The following is a 13,124-nucleotide window of genomic DNA, read 5'->3' as shown; positions in this document are numbered from 1 at the left end:
TTTTCGATCCAAAATGGCTACAGGATTATCCACATAATTCAGGCGACCATCGACCTGAATGTCCTCCAAGGGAACCACAGTTTTCTCATCGGCTATACACTTTCTCAACTGGGAAACATGGAAGGTATCATGAATCTGCCTCAGCTCCTCCGACATCTCTAACCGGTAGGCCACCTTGCACACACGGCCCAAGAATCGAAAAGGGCGAATGAACCTAGGGCCCAACTTGCCCTGCTACCTGAAGCGGATAACACCCTTCCAGGGTGACACCTTCAGGAGCACTAGGTCTCCCACCTGAAACTCTAACTCAGAGCATCGTCCATCCGCATAACTCTTCTGGCGGCTCTGTGCTGTTAGTAATCTTTGGTTAACCTGCTGTATAATCTCAGTCGTCTTAAGTACGACCTTTGTGCTCCCCATGACCCTCTACCCTACCTTGCCCAAAAACATATGAGTTTCACATCTCTGACCATAAAGAAGCTCGAACGGGGGCATACCGATACTGGCATGATCGTTGTTGTTATACGAGAACTCAGCCAACGGAATATAGGAGTCCTAACTCCCACCAAAATCAATAACACAAGCACGCAACATATCCTCGAGCATCTGAATAGTTCGATCACTCTTCCCGTTTGTTTGCGGATGGTATGCGGTACTGAAGTGTAGTCAGGTACCCAACTCCTCATGAAATCTCTTCTAGAATCTGGAAGTAAAGCACACATCCTGGTCAAACACAATAGGCGTCGGCACCCCATGCCGAGCCACCACCTATCGAATGTAAATCTCGGCCAACTTCTTTGCAGAAGAGTTATCACTAATAGCTAAGAAGTAAGCACTCTTCCTCAAACGATCCACTATCACCAAGATAGTGTCAACACCCATCGCAGTCCTCGGTAGATTTGTAATAAAATCCATATTAATCTGCTCCCACTTCCATAAGGGAACCTCCAGAGGGTGCAATTTTCCATGAGGGTGCTGGTGCTCCACTTTGACCTTGCGTTAGGTCAAACATCGCTCCAAAAACCGTGCCACATCTCTTTTCATACATGGCCACCAATAATTATGCTTCAAGTCAAGATACATCTTTGTAGCCCCCGGGTGGATATAAAATCTCGATATGTGGGCCTCCTCCATTAAAATCCATCAAGCCCCACCCGCATACGGTACCCATACCCGCCCATGAAGTGTTAAATGCCCTCGAATGTCCATATCAAACGACAAAATCTGGACGATCACCCGCTCACTCTTCCGGTTTTCCTCTTTTATGGCCTCCGACTGCGCTTGCTTGATGATCTCTAAAACTGGAGTCATCATGGTCATTATCATGCACACATCCCGAATTGGGGTACTCGTCGCCCTCTGGCTCAAGGCATCAGACACTGCATTGGCCTTACCCGGATGTAACAAAATCTCACAGTCATAGTCGTTCACTGCGTCTAACCACTTCATTTGCCTCATATTTAAGTTAGGCTGATCCATAAGGTATCTCAGACTCTTATGGTCTGTGTAGATGGTACACCGAACACCATAGAGATAGTGGCACCAAATCTTGAGGGTGAAAACCACCGCCCCCAACTCCAAATCATGAGTGGGATATCTCGCCTCGTGAGGCTTCAGCTGCCTCAAAGCGTAGGCTATCACACACCCTCTCTACATCAACACAACACCTAATCCTTCAATTGATGCATCACAATAGACTACGAAATCCTCAACTCCCTCAGGGAGGGCAAGTACCGGTGCTCCGCAAAATCTCTGGCGAAGTGTCTTAAATGATGCCTGCTGCTCAGGCCCCCAACTAAAAGCAACATCCTTCCATGTCAACTTGGTGAGAGGAACAACAATCTTGGAGGAGTCTCTAATGAATCTCCGATAATAACCTGCCTATCTGAGGAAGCTTCGAATCTCAGATGGAGACCTCGGCACTTTCTTGTGCATCGCCAGCACTATCTTGGCTGTGTCGACCAAGATACTATTCTGATTGACGAGGTATCCCAAAAAATGAACCTATCACAACCAGAAGTCACACCTGGAGAATTTGGCATGAAGCCTCTCACTCCTCCCTCTCCCCCCCCCCAAGAATCTCTCGAAGATGCTCCTAATGTTGTTCCTTAGTCTTCGAATATACCATAATGTAATAGATAAAAATGATCACTGATCGATCCAACATGGGCCTACACACCCGGTTCATGAGGTCCATGAACGTTGTCAGTGCGTTGGTGAGCCTAAAAGGCATCACCACAAACTCTTAATGCCCATAATGAGTTCGAAAGGCCGTCTTTTGAATATCCTCCTCCTGTACCCTCATCTGATGATAGTCGGACCTCAAATTGATCTTGGAAAACCAAGATGTCTTCTGAAGCTAGTCAAAAAGATCATCAATCCTCGGCAAAGGGTAATGGTTTTTCACACTCAACTTGTTCAGTTCCCGATAATCAATGCACATCCGGTGCAAACCATCCTTTTTCCTGACAAAAAGGATTGGGGTTCCCCAAGGAGAACTGCTCGGCCTAATGAGCCCCTTTCCCAACAGCTCCCACAGCTTAGAGGATAATACCTGCATCTCAGGAGGCGGAAGATGGTACAGTGCCTTGGCGATCGGCATCGCACGTAGAATCATATCGATGCAGAACTCCACCTGCCTCTTAGGAGGCACACCCGGTAACTCCTTGGGAAAAACATCAGGAAAGTCACATACCACCGGAACATCAGAAACAGAGTTCGATCCTTCTTCTCAACTAGAGTATCCACTACATATGCCAGATAACCCATACACCCATGCTGTAAACTCTGTATTTCCCAGGCGAAAGAACAGAAAGCTGATCTCGATCTAGTACCATCGCTATAGATAGTCAGCACTCCTCCACTAGGATCCCGAACTATCAGTAGTTGACGCTCACAGTCAATCCCAACCGACTCAACCAATCCATACCCATGATCATGCAAGCATCTCCCATCGCGATAGGGATGAGATCTATCGGATATCCAACCCCGAAGATCTCTAACACACAACCGTGGTAAACATGAGTAGTTGAGACAGATCGCTCATCAGTTACCGATACTCTCAAGGGCCTGCTCAAGGTCTCTCGCAGAATACTAAAACCGCGAAAAAATGATGATGACACAAATGATCGACTCGCACCCGAGTCAAATAGCACAAGAACAGGCACAAAATTCACAAGAAAAGTACCTACACAATCGATAATATAAGCAACATAAATAAGGCAATAAAAATATAAAGAACACATACGAGCGACAACATATGGAGCTGCGCGGGCCTCCTCTGCCTATCAACTGAAACGCTCTACCTCGAGCCCGCGGTGCCTCAGACTTCCCCTGCCGGCCATTAGTGCTACGCAGGGTCGCTGGGGCCAAAGTCTAAACCGACCTAGATGCAAGCTGAGGACAATTTTCCTTCACGTGACCCGTCTGGTTGTAGCTAAGACAAACCCGAAATCCTTGGGGGCAATCCCTAGCCATATGCCCCACCTTTCCACACAGGTAGCAAGCCGATCCGGACCGACATGGTCCCTCGTGTCCTTTGCCGCACTTCCCGCAAGTGCGACCCTTCTGGATTCCAACTCTATGATCAGTGGGCCTGGATCATTTAGTCACCGGCTACGACTAAACTGGCCTCCTGTCTCTCCCTTGGGTCTCCTTCTCCTCCCTAGCATGGGTCTCTAGCTCGATCTCCCTCCTCCTTGCATTGGTCTGCAGCTCAACCAATGTCCTATACGTGGTGTTCGCCACGAACTCACTGATATCCCTCCTCGGAATACTCAAATACCAAGTCACACAGGCCTGCTCCGTGGATACCTACTCAGGGCAGAAAAAAGCCCTCTTAGGAAACATCTTGGTGATCTTAGTCACCTTCTCTATCTTCTGCTTAAGAGACAGGAACTCCTGGTTCATCCTTTCCTACTCAACTGCGGGTACAAACTTATCCCTGAACATCGAAGTAAACCTATCCCAGTTCATCGTAGCATGCTCTGCAAGCGTGTAGTCAGCCGTCACAAACTTCTGCCAGTCCTTCGCTCCCAAGCGAAGCAGGTTCAATGCGAATCGAACCCTCAAATTCTTCGGACAGGAGTAGGTATAGAAGCATCCCTCAACTTCAATGATCCATTTCATTGCGGAAATCGGATCCTGGGTCCCATAAAACTGGGGTGTCTTCGTGTTGGTGAACTCCCGATACCACAACGAATCACCCCCCTGTGGTCTCGCAACAACAAGAGTTGTGGTGGCTGCTACAGCAAGCAGCCTCAATGACAGCGGCATAGTGCTCATCAAAAGTCTCAATCAGCATGGTCTTAATAGACCCAAACATCTCCGGGATAGCATCTCGGATTCTGTGGCAATAATCCTGCAGATCTCATCATCACTGGCACTCGGGCTCTCGAAGTCGTTGGAGCCTGAACCTCGGGTAACCACCATACTGAAATGCATAAGAAAATTATCAACAACAGGCTAAAAAACATATACCGACACTCACACTCCTACAAGCTCTTTAGTCCCTCGAGGTTATTCCGCGAGCCGCATACAGATCCGGTGCTTCCAGTAGTACTGGCCTAATACTACCTTCTACACCAATCCGTATTTGCCTCGAGTCGTACCCTCGATACCTCAAGAAATCTACCTCCTCATATAAGCTATGGATTTGCCCTACTGGTTCCTTAGAACCACAACCATGCATCTAGACACTAGCTCTAGACTGCTCCCAGCATTGCTCTGCCTCATGAGATATCCGTTGCCCTCGCTATTTGCTTCGCGTATTCCAATTGTACATAGTACGAGACTCGATAGACATTCAAATAATGATCCTACCTCAAATCCACAACCAAACAAGGAACAGGAAGAAAGGCTAAATCAGACATTCTAAGGCTATAAAATCCTAACTATGTACAACTATATAGAATACACTAAGCAAATAATAAAGACAGATTTGATCTCATAAGGGATGAACTCCTAGGCTAAGGCATCATAAATGAGGCATATTTTCACACTAACTCTACAAAATTCCTTAGCCTACCCCTAGCTAGCATGTAATTCTATCAGCTCATAATACAAACATGTCTGCTCTTCATTACTCAAAATGTAAGTTGAGGTATTTTGGGAAACTGCCACTCGAGTGCTGGTCGATTGTACACACTTCTTCTCTGGGTTTTTCTCCTGTAAAAGTCATCATTTTTTGTTAAGTTCTTTAAAACTATTCATATCCTTAGTTTGAGTTTGGAATCACCTAGAGGTTCATCCAAATCCCTCAAACCAGGGCTTTGATACCAAATTGTAACACCTCAAATTTTAGACCAAAATTTTCATTTTTAAATTACCAAAAATAATATTTTCACAACCAAGTTATCGAATACAGGATCATCCAAAAACAACAAGTATCATAATTATCAGAGTTCATAAACATGTCCCCATAGTAAATTCCGCAGCGCGTGACAATCAGACCTTCGCCTTCCCACGGTCATGTGAAGTACCTTCCACATATAAATCAAAAACTGTAAGCACAAAGCTTAGTGAGTTCCCCAAGATACCACATGTAACACAACATAAATAAACAGCTTTGGGTTATCCACAACCCTAAGGCTATCACTAGTTCCAGTGAGCTAATAGCACGCTCGGGGGTTATCAGCAACCCTGGTTGGCTATCAGTAGTCTCAGTCACATATAATTATCATAACATAACATAACATAGTAGCTAGACCCAGCTAGTCATCATAATACAACTATCCTACCATATATGTAAGAGTAAGTGAGGAGACTCACCTGACACTGGCGACACGTGACACCTAGCACCCAAACTGCCGTATCTAGACTCTGTCTAGTCAACAATATAATTAACCCTAATTAGTAACTAAAGTCAAAACCTCACTTGCGAGTCCAAATCCCACAGATAAATGTTCTAAGGGAAAAAGGACCATTTTGCCCTTCTCATGGTCCAAAAACCCTAAAACTTGACCAAGGGTCAAAGTTAACGTAAGTCAACACTCAGCACGTACGCTGAGTGTACAACTCCATACGCTGGGCGTACCACTGGTTCAGTGCGCATCGAGGAAGAATCAGGCTACACTACGCGTAGCCAGGAGTACGCCTGGCATACTCCATCAGTCTTCAAATCCACTAAGTTGGTGTCTTAATCCTTTAAGACAACCAACCTAACTACCGATCTAACTAATTTAAGGCCTCTTAAATCATAAAGTCGTGGGATTTAAGCCATTGCATGGCTAGGAAGGCTCAAAACATCACTTCATCCATTCTAACCTACTTTACTCATGCATGAGCCAAAGGGGAAGATCAAGCTAGCATTTTTATCAATCTAGATGTCTTAATATGCATGAAAGGACAACTTAAACCCTCTGGAGAGTCCTTAACCCAAAAGGTCCAAACTTAGGGACTTTTAGCTCACAAATCTTAACCAAAGAGATCGAAAATAACACTTGCCAATGTACAAGCTTTATACCTGAAAATGATGCACAAAGGTGGAAAGTTTATGGATCTTCAAGCTTGCTAGCACCTTCTTCTTCTTCTTTAACCCCCTTCTTCAACTACAAGAGCCAAGAACACTCAAAACTTGCAATAACACACATACAAGCCACACACATGAGATTAGGGTTTATGGGAGGGTTGGAGGCTGATTAAGGTGGCCAGAAATGAGTCCTTAATGTTCTTTAAGTAGGAGCAACCCTTAAAATTAGGGTTTTGCATCTGAGCTAGTACGCCCAACATACTAGCTGGCTTTCCGCGACCATGCACACTGCATGAGTACGCTAAGAGTACTCATATGTACGCCCTGTGTACAACCCCTTTTTGCCTACTTTCTCTACTAGGGACCAAAAGTTACACTTTTGATAAAGATTCAAAGAATGATGAATGTACCTTATTTCAGGATTTTACAATTTGAATTCACCAATTATGTCTCACCTCAATACATATATTTGGCTAAATCCCAATTACTTCCCAAGTCCTAAATACTCACAATCTTCATAAACGTTCCCCACTTATTTTGAACAACATTCATTTTTGCATCCCTTCGAACACACCCTTCAAAATTTTTCTTAACCTCATGGTATTTTTGTTAAATTCACAAGCATACATACAATAAAATAACCTATAAATAAAAATTACAACTTGATTACTTAGCCTTTGGCTTTTGGCAATTTGCCTTATTTCTTCTCTTTCTTCAAGATCTTCATACTTTTTCAAGCTCTTATTCACTCAACAAATTTTCACAACAAATTTTTATTATTTTTAAAAAAAAAAATTATCTTTTTTTTTCCTTTTTTACAACTTTTTTCACTTTTTTTCTCTCTACTAAAAATCTAGAAAAACATATGCTTAAGCTTGGAAACTTAACCTCAACCTTTATTAGTTAAATATATTAGTTTAATGTGCAATGACTATATAAATATTTTGTGGTACATTTTAGCAAACATTGCAAAACTTTTTATATCCCTCAAACTACACAAGTTTGCGTTTTTGTCTCACGATTTCACTAGAACAGGCAAGCCACAAATATAGTATAACATATTAGCTCAACTAAATCTTCGAGTTCATATCAATATATCCCACATAACACTAGCAAACTCAATTCTAACGCAATAATATCAGAACAAAAATTTAACTTTACTAGATTTTTTTTAATGTGGACCATTTTTTAAGCCTTCATTTTCGTCATTTTTTAATTCTAGCATATATATTTTTCTAAAATCTAGCATGCTTGTTTTCCTTTTTCGACCCCTACCCCACACTAATTTCATATAATGCCATCATTGTATGCATAAAACAAATAAAGAATATAAAAGTTAAAAGGGAGAACAATGAATAGACTCCTTTGGGTTAGTAGTGACGAGATTGATTATGAAAGTTGTGGGTAAGCGTCGACATCGCAAATAATTGCTGGAAAACTAGACCTTGAACTTCTATGGAAAGTGCTGAAAAAATGTACCAAGAAAGCGGATTTTGCATGTGGTGCACAATAAGCGAAGAATAGAAATGTACCTTGATAACATCGTGGCATATTGATGACAACAGTAAGGCAACGAGGATATGACTGGGTAATGTCGTGATCGAAACTTACACCACGGCGTGGAAAATGTGCCACCACATCGTGGTATCGCAGATTTGTGAACTCCGCGTGTGAAAATAAAATGATCGATATATGTCGAGATGACACACTTGTCTTATGTCAAATACTTTATTTCCTAGTCGTAAGGTTGTAAAACCACCAATTCGCTCAAATCTTCTCGACTTCGTACATATGCACCCCTCTCTTGAATTTTTTATCGCTCTGTAACATCCCGACTTCCAGGTATAATATTTAATTAATTGTATTCATTTTGTCAAGGAAACTCGATGAGTTGGAGGCCCCAACTCGCTGAGTAGAGATGGAGATAGCCGCGTGATTTTTAGAGTCTACTCGACGAGTTGGAGGACCCCAACTCGACGAGTAGGGGCTGAGTGTGAAAACCCTAATTTTCAGGGTTTGCATCCTATTTAAAGAACCAAAAGCCCTTCATTCCGCCTCCCTGGTCACTTTAGCACCTTGAGAGAAACCCTAAACGAGCTGGTATCATCTGAGAGAGAGAGAGAGAAGCTAAAAGTGTGTGATTTGGTGCATTCTTTGAAGGAGTTGGAGGAGCAAAAGGCTTGGAACGACAAGGAGCCCTGGGATCCAGTATTCTTTCAGTGTTAGCTGCCATTTGGAGGTAAAAAGCTATCACCTTGACCATTAGTTTGTTAGATCTCTTCACTAGGGATTTTATGGCCATTTCCATCTTCTCTTTGAGTCCCTTAGTTGTTTGAGCATGCCTTGAAGATGACACTTCAGATCTGGACAGTATGAGGTCCCTTGAGCCTAAAGATTCAAGCTTTATCGATCTATTGACCAACTTTCATGCATTAAACCCTCTATTGAGTTTTGCGTTGGGAAACTTAGCCCTATATGCCATGCGTGAACATAAAGCTTGCAGCTTTACGTGGTATTTCAGCCTTAGAAGGCTAGATCTAGAGCATGGGGCCTTAGTTCTGCTTAAAAACGTCTGAATGAGAAAATGGACTGAAGGGACTCGACGAGTTGTTGAGCCAACTCGACGAATTGGTTAGGGTTTTCCCTGATAATCTGGACGCGTTACGAACTCGGCGAGTTGATGAGACAACTCGGCAAGTTAAGTTGGATTTTCCCCGATTTTTCAGAGAAACGAAGGAACTCGACGAGTTGCATAGATGCACTCGACGAGTTGGGTCAACATGGACTGTTGACTCGAGTGTTGACTTCCATTGACTTTTAGGGTTTGGTCAAATTATGGATTATGGAGACCATGGAGGGGTAAAATGGTCATTCACCCTTTCCGAGAGTTAGAAAAGGTGTTAGATTAACATCGTTTGCGTTGTTATAAATTGTTAATTAGAGATGATTATGACATGTAGGCGGAGATTAGACCGATCGTTAAGTACGAGTCTTCTCACTATACTTACCTAAGTGGTAATACTGTGTGACCGGAGGGTCTTATTTGAGTTATTGACCGGAGGGTCTTATTTGAGTTACTGACCGGAGGGTCTTATGTGCTTATACTGAGTTGTTTGATATCATGCATTTTGTCTTTGTGATTTATGCTGTATATTATTCCGTGCCTTATTGAGTTAGGATCGGAGGGTCCAAACCGAGTTGTGAGACCGGAGGGTCTTGACTGAGATACCACAATGGAGGGTCCGACCCGAGCTGTGAGACCGGAGGGTCTTCACTGAGACACATGACCGGAGGGTTCTTATTGAGATATAGTCATGAGAGGCTAATTATTTGTGTGTGGTATTTTAGGGAACTCACTACTTGTGTGAAATGTGTTTCAGGTACCTCTCAGGATCGCGGGAAGGTGCCGGCTTGATTGTACACACCAGCTTGAGATTATGTTGTTTTGAGGATTTTGGGATATTATCAAACATTTTGTTGTCTTGTGTTTTGAACAACTTATACATTTGGGTTTTGGGAAATCTGAGATTGTGTTTTATGTGGTTTTAAAAATAATTTTTTTTGAAAATTTAGAGTGTTACACACTCCTATCGATAGTTTATGTTGTACTCTCGATAGTTTATGTTGTACTCTCGATAGTTTATGTTGTACTCTCACGCTCTAACACGCGTAACAAAAATGATAATCATTCAGGTTTACAATCCAACGAAACAAATAAAACACACCAAACATACAAGCCAAACACATAGGTTTTAAACAAACCAAACTAAAGCAAATTAAAACATAAAAAAGGATAATTCACTCGTCATCATCATACTGACGAGTTCTGTTCGTGCCTGCTCCATCGCCTTGGTGTCCCCACCTCTCGGTCTATGTAGGAATGTAGGGGAATTACGGTACCATGTGATATGGTTGTACGATCACCATATGATGCATCATCAAGTCAATCGATGTTCCTAAATATATCATGCCCCCGCGCATGTCATCCAAATATTCACCAACCCGCACCGAAAAAGGATCCATAGGGGGCTCATCCCCCATGGGTATGTCTTGAGGTGGTTTTTGGGTTGGTGCATCGACTCTTCTTCTCTGGTTCCGTCCGGGCTGTGGTTCATGTTCCTGCTCCTCCATTCCCCCTATCGATATGAATTTTTCATCTTCCGGTACAACATTACCATAACCAATATTGACAAAAATTTTCATGGTTTTTATTTTCTCACAGTGAGGCGCTGACTTGGAATTAGTGTCAAACTTTGTAGTGTAGCCGGGTTCAAAATCACATAAGACTTCGCAAGTCTCGTAACAAAATGGCCCCCCATATATGGGACTACGCTCCTATGACTTCATAGCTTTTTTAGACAAGAATCGTGAAATAGCATAAGGGATGTTGCATAACATACCCGGTGTAATAATACTCTACAAATAAAAGAGGTCCAAGCTAGGGACTTTGTCACCCTGTCATTTGTGATTGACACTGAAAGTAATGAGACGATGTAGAAAATGATGAATCGTCGAACGGATTGTGTTCTCTTTTGACGATCCCATATCATAAATATCATTGGCAATGGTAGTCCAAAATTCGTAACTCTACACTTCTACTGGAAAATTTGGATGTCCGACTGCTAAGAATGTGGTGAAGTTCTGAGTCCTTGTTTCCTCATTTTCATAAATCCTCAGTCCCCATGCAACCTCAATCAAACTATACTCCCGACTCTCACCACCTAGCCGGAAAGAGAGTGCCTTCCGATAGTGAGGATCCATAGTGTTTTCTTTAAAATTTATTATTGCGAAAAACTCAACACACAATTCTCTATATACCGGTTTAGAAATCATAAACAAATTTCTCCAACCCTTGCACGTGACTAAAAATCCGTCCCCGATAAACACCTTAGTCAAGTATACTTCGACACTTTCCATTACCCCATTATTTTTCAACCAAACCCAATCTATTTTAGGCGAAACTGTGAAGTCGCTATTATAAAGTCAACAAAACCAGTTTTTATACAACATTAAATGTTCCTCCGGAACATTGGTTGGAAAATGGTAGAACATGTTCGAATGTGGGGCATTCAGATCCTCTTAAGGCTGCTGCTGATGATTTACTCTTCTTATGGGTGCCATTTGCCTACAAAACATAGAAACAACACATCCTAAAAATCCCAAAATTAACAGGTGAGTGTTCTGTGGGAGTCAAAAAGTTTCCTTATGCAAACATTGATGTCATTGTAAAAAGTAGAAATTTCTTGTTGCACGTTTAGATCGTGTTGTGGGCAATGTTGTAGCATCTCTTTTTAGCGTTCCCATGCTTCATAAAATGACTCCCTATCGATTTGTTGGAAGTTTTGGATGTTGTTCTTTAGTTTGGAAATCTTTGATGGTGAGCTGAGCTATTGTATGAATTGTTCTCTTAAAGTAGCCCATGTAGTTATCGATCCTACTGGTAGCGATTTCAACCATTGTTTGGCCTTATTTTTTAACTTGATTGGCAACACTCTTAGCATGACTGCTGTTAGGTGCATTTTGTGCACCTTTTTGCACACTTTTTAGTCCCTTTTTATGCATCTATTTAGCATAGTTATTCTTCATTTTTATTGCATTTCATCATATTCATGTTAGTCTCTAGAACAACCTTATTTGCACACTTTCATGTTCTTTTCAGGTAAACCGGAGGTTAGAACGCGCTTTGGGAGGTGCCGGGAAGCATTGGTGAAGATTTTGGGATGATCGGACGAAGAACGGAAAAGTTGGAAAAATCAAGTTTGGATTCGGAGTCAGAGGGGTACACGGGGCGTGTTGGATTTACACTGAAAAGTGAGCACGGGGCGTGTTTGACCAAGAAGAAGCTGTTGACCATGCTGAACACGGGCCGTGTCAGTTTAGTGCAAATCAACACGGGCCGTGTTGACTGCTGAACACGACCCGTGTCAGTTTAGCCTATTTTAACACGGGCTGTGTTCGACCCAAAAACTACCTTTTGACAGTTTTTCCTATTTTTCATATCACGGGAATTGGGTCATTTTTACACACACACATGATACCAGAGCATATTGGGTGAAGGAATTTTGCAAGGATTTAATCGGTTATCATTTGGAAACATTATTTCCCTTAATTGTAAGTTGTAATTGCACATCATTTCCATCTTTACAACTTGTGATCTTGTTCTAGCCATGTGTGGCTAGAACCCTAGTTTCTCAAACTTCATGTCTTGACTTCTTAGTTGTGATTTCAATCATATGACTTGATGTTTGCTTTTAATTTCTATCTAGTGAATTTGATTTTTCTTTAATCGAATGTTTGATTCTAATTGTGATTCTTATTGGCCATTTGAATTAGGGTTAGGTCATTCAAGTTATCTCTTTTACAAAATCCGTAATTGTTTTGTGAAATTGAACAAGTAACAAGCACCAAACTTAATTCCATTGAATGAATTTAGTGTAAATCTTATTCACACACTCTTACGCTCCCGAGCTTGTGAGGAGTATTGGGTGTTGTTGGGAACATTCACATAAAGTTTAATGCAATCTTTCAATCTAATTCTAAGAGCTTGTTTAGATTAGGTTAGTAAGGTTAAGGTTAATCAAAGAGCTTGTTTTGGTTAATTAATGTGGTGAATGGGAAGTACTAGAGCTTGTTAACACTTTCAAGTACCAACTTA

At 42.0% G+C, this 13,124-nt stretch overlaps 1 non-coding gene across 1 annotated transcript; it reads left to right on the top strand.

Moving 5' to 3' along the window:
• Positions 1-11,725: 11,725 nt before the first annotated feature.
• LOC145141477 (small nucleolar RNA R71) lies at positions 11,726-11,832 on the top strand. Its single transcript, XR_013722686.1, has one exon. It is a non-coding gene; the product is annotated as a small nucleolar RNA R71 (small nucleolar RNA).
• The last annotated feature ends 1,292 nt before the right edge of the window (positions 11,833-13,124 follow it).

Source organism: Lactuca virosa, chromosome 9 (genome assembly GCF_052849685.1).
Source record: "Lactuca virosa cultivar CGN04683 chromosome 9, Lactuca_virosa_CGN04683_v6, whole genome shotgun sequence".
Taxonomy (NCBI): domain Eukaryota; kingdom Viridiplantae; phylum Streptophyta; class Magnoliopsida; order Asterales; family Asteraceae; genus Lactuca; species Lactuca virosa.
The sequence above is the reverse complement of the archived record's forward strand: the minus strand, read 5'-3'. Positions and strand labels throughout refer to the sequence as shown.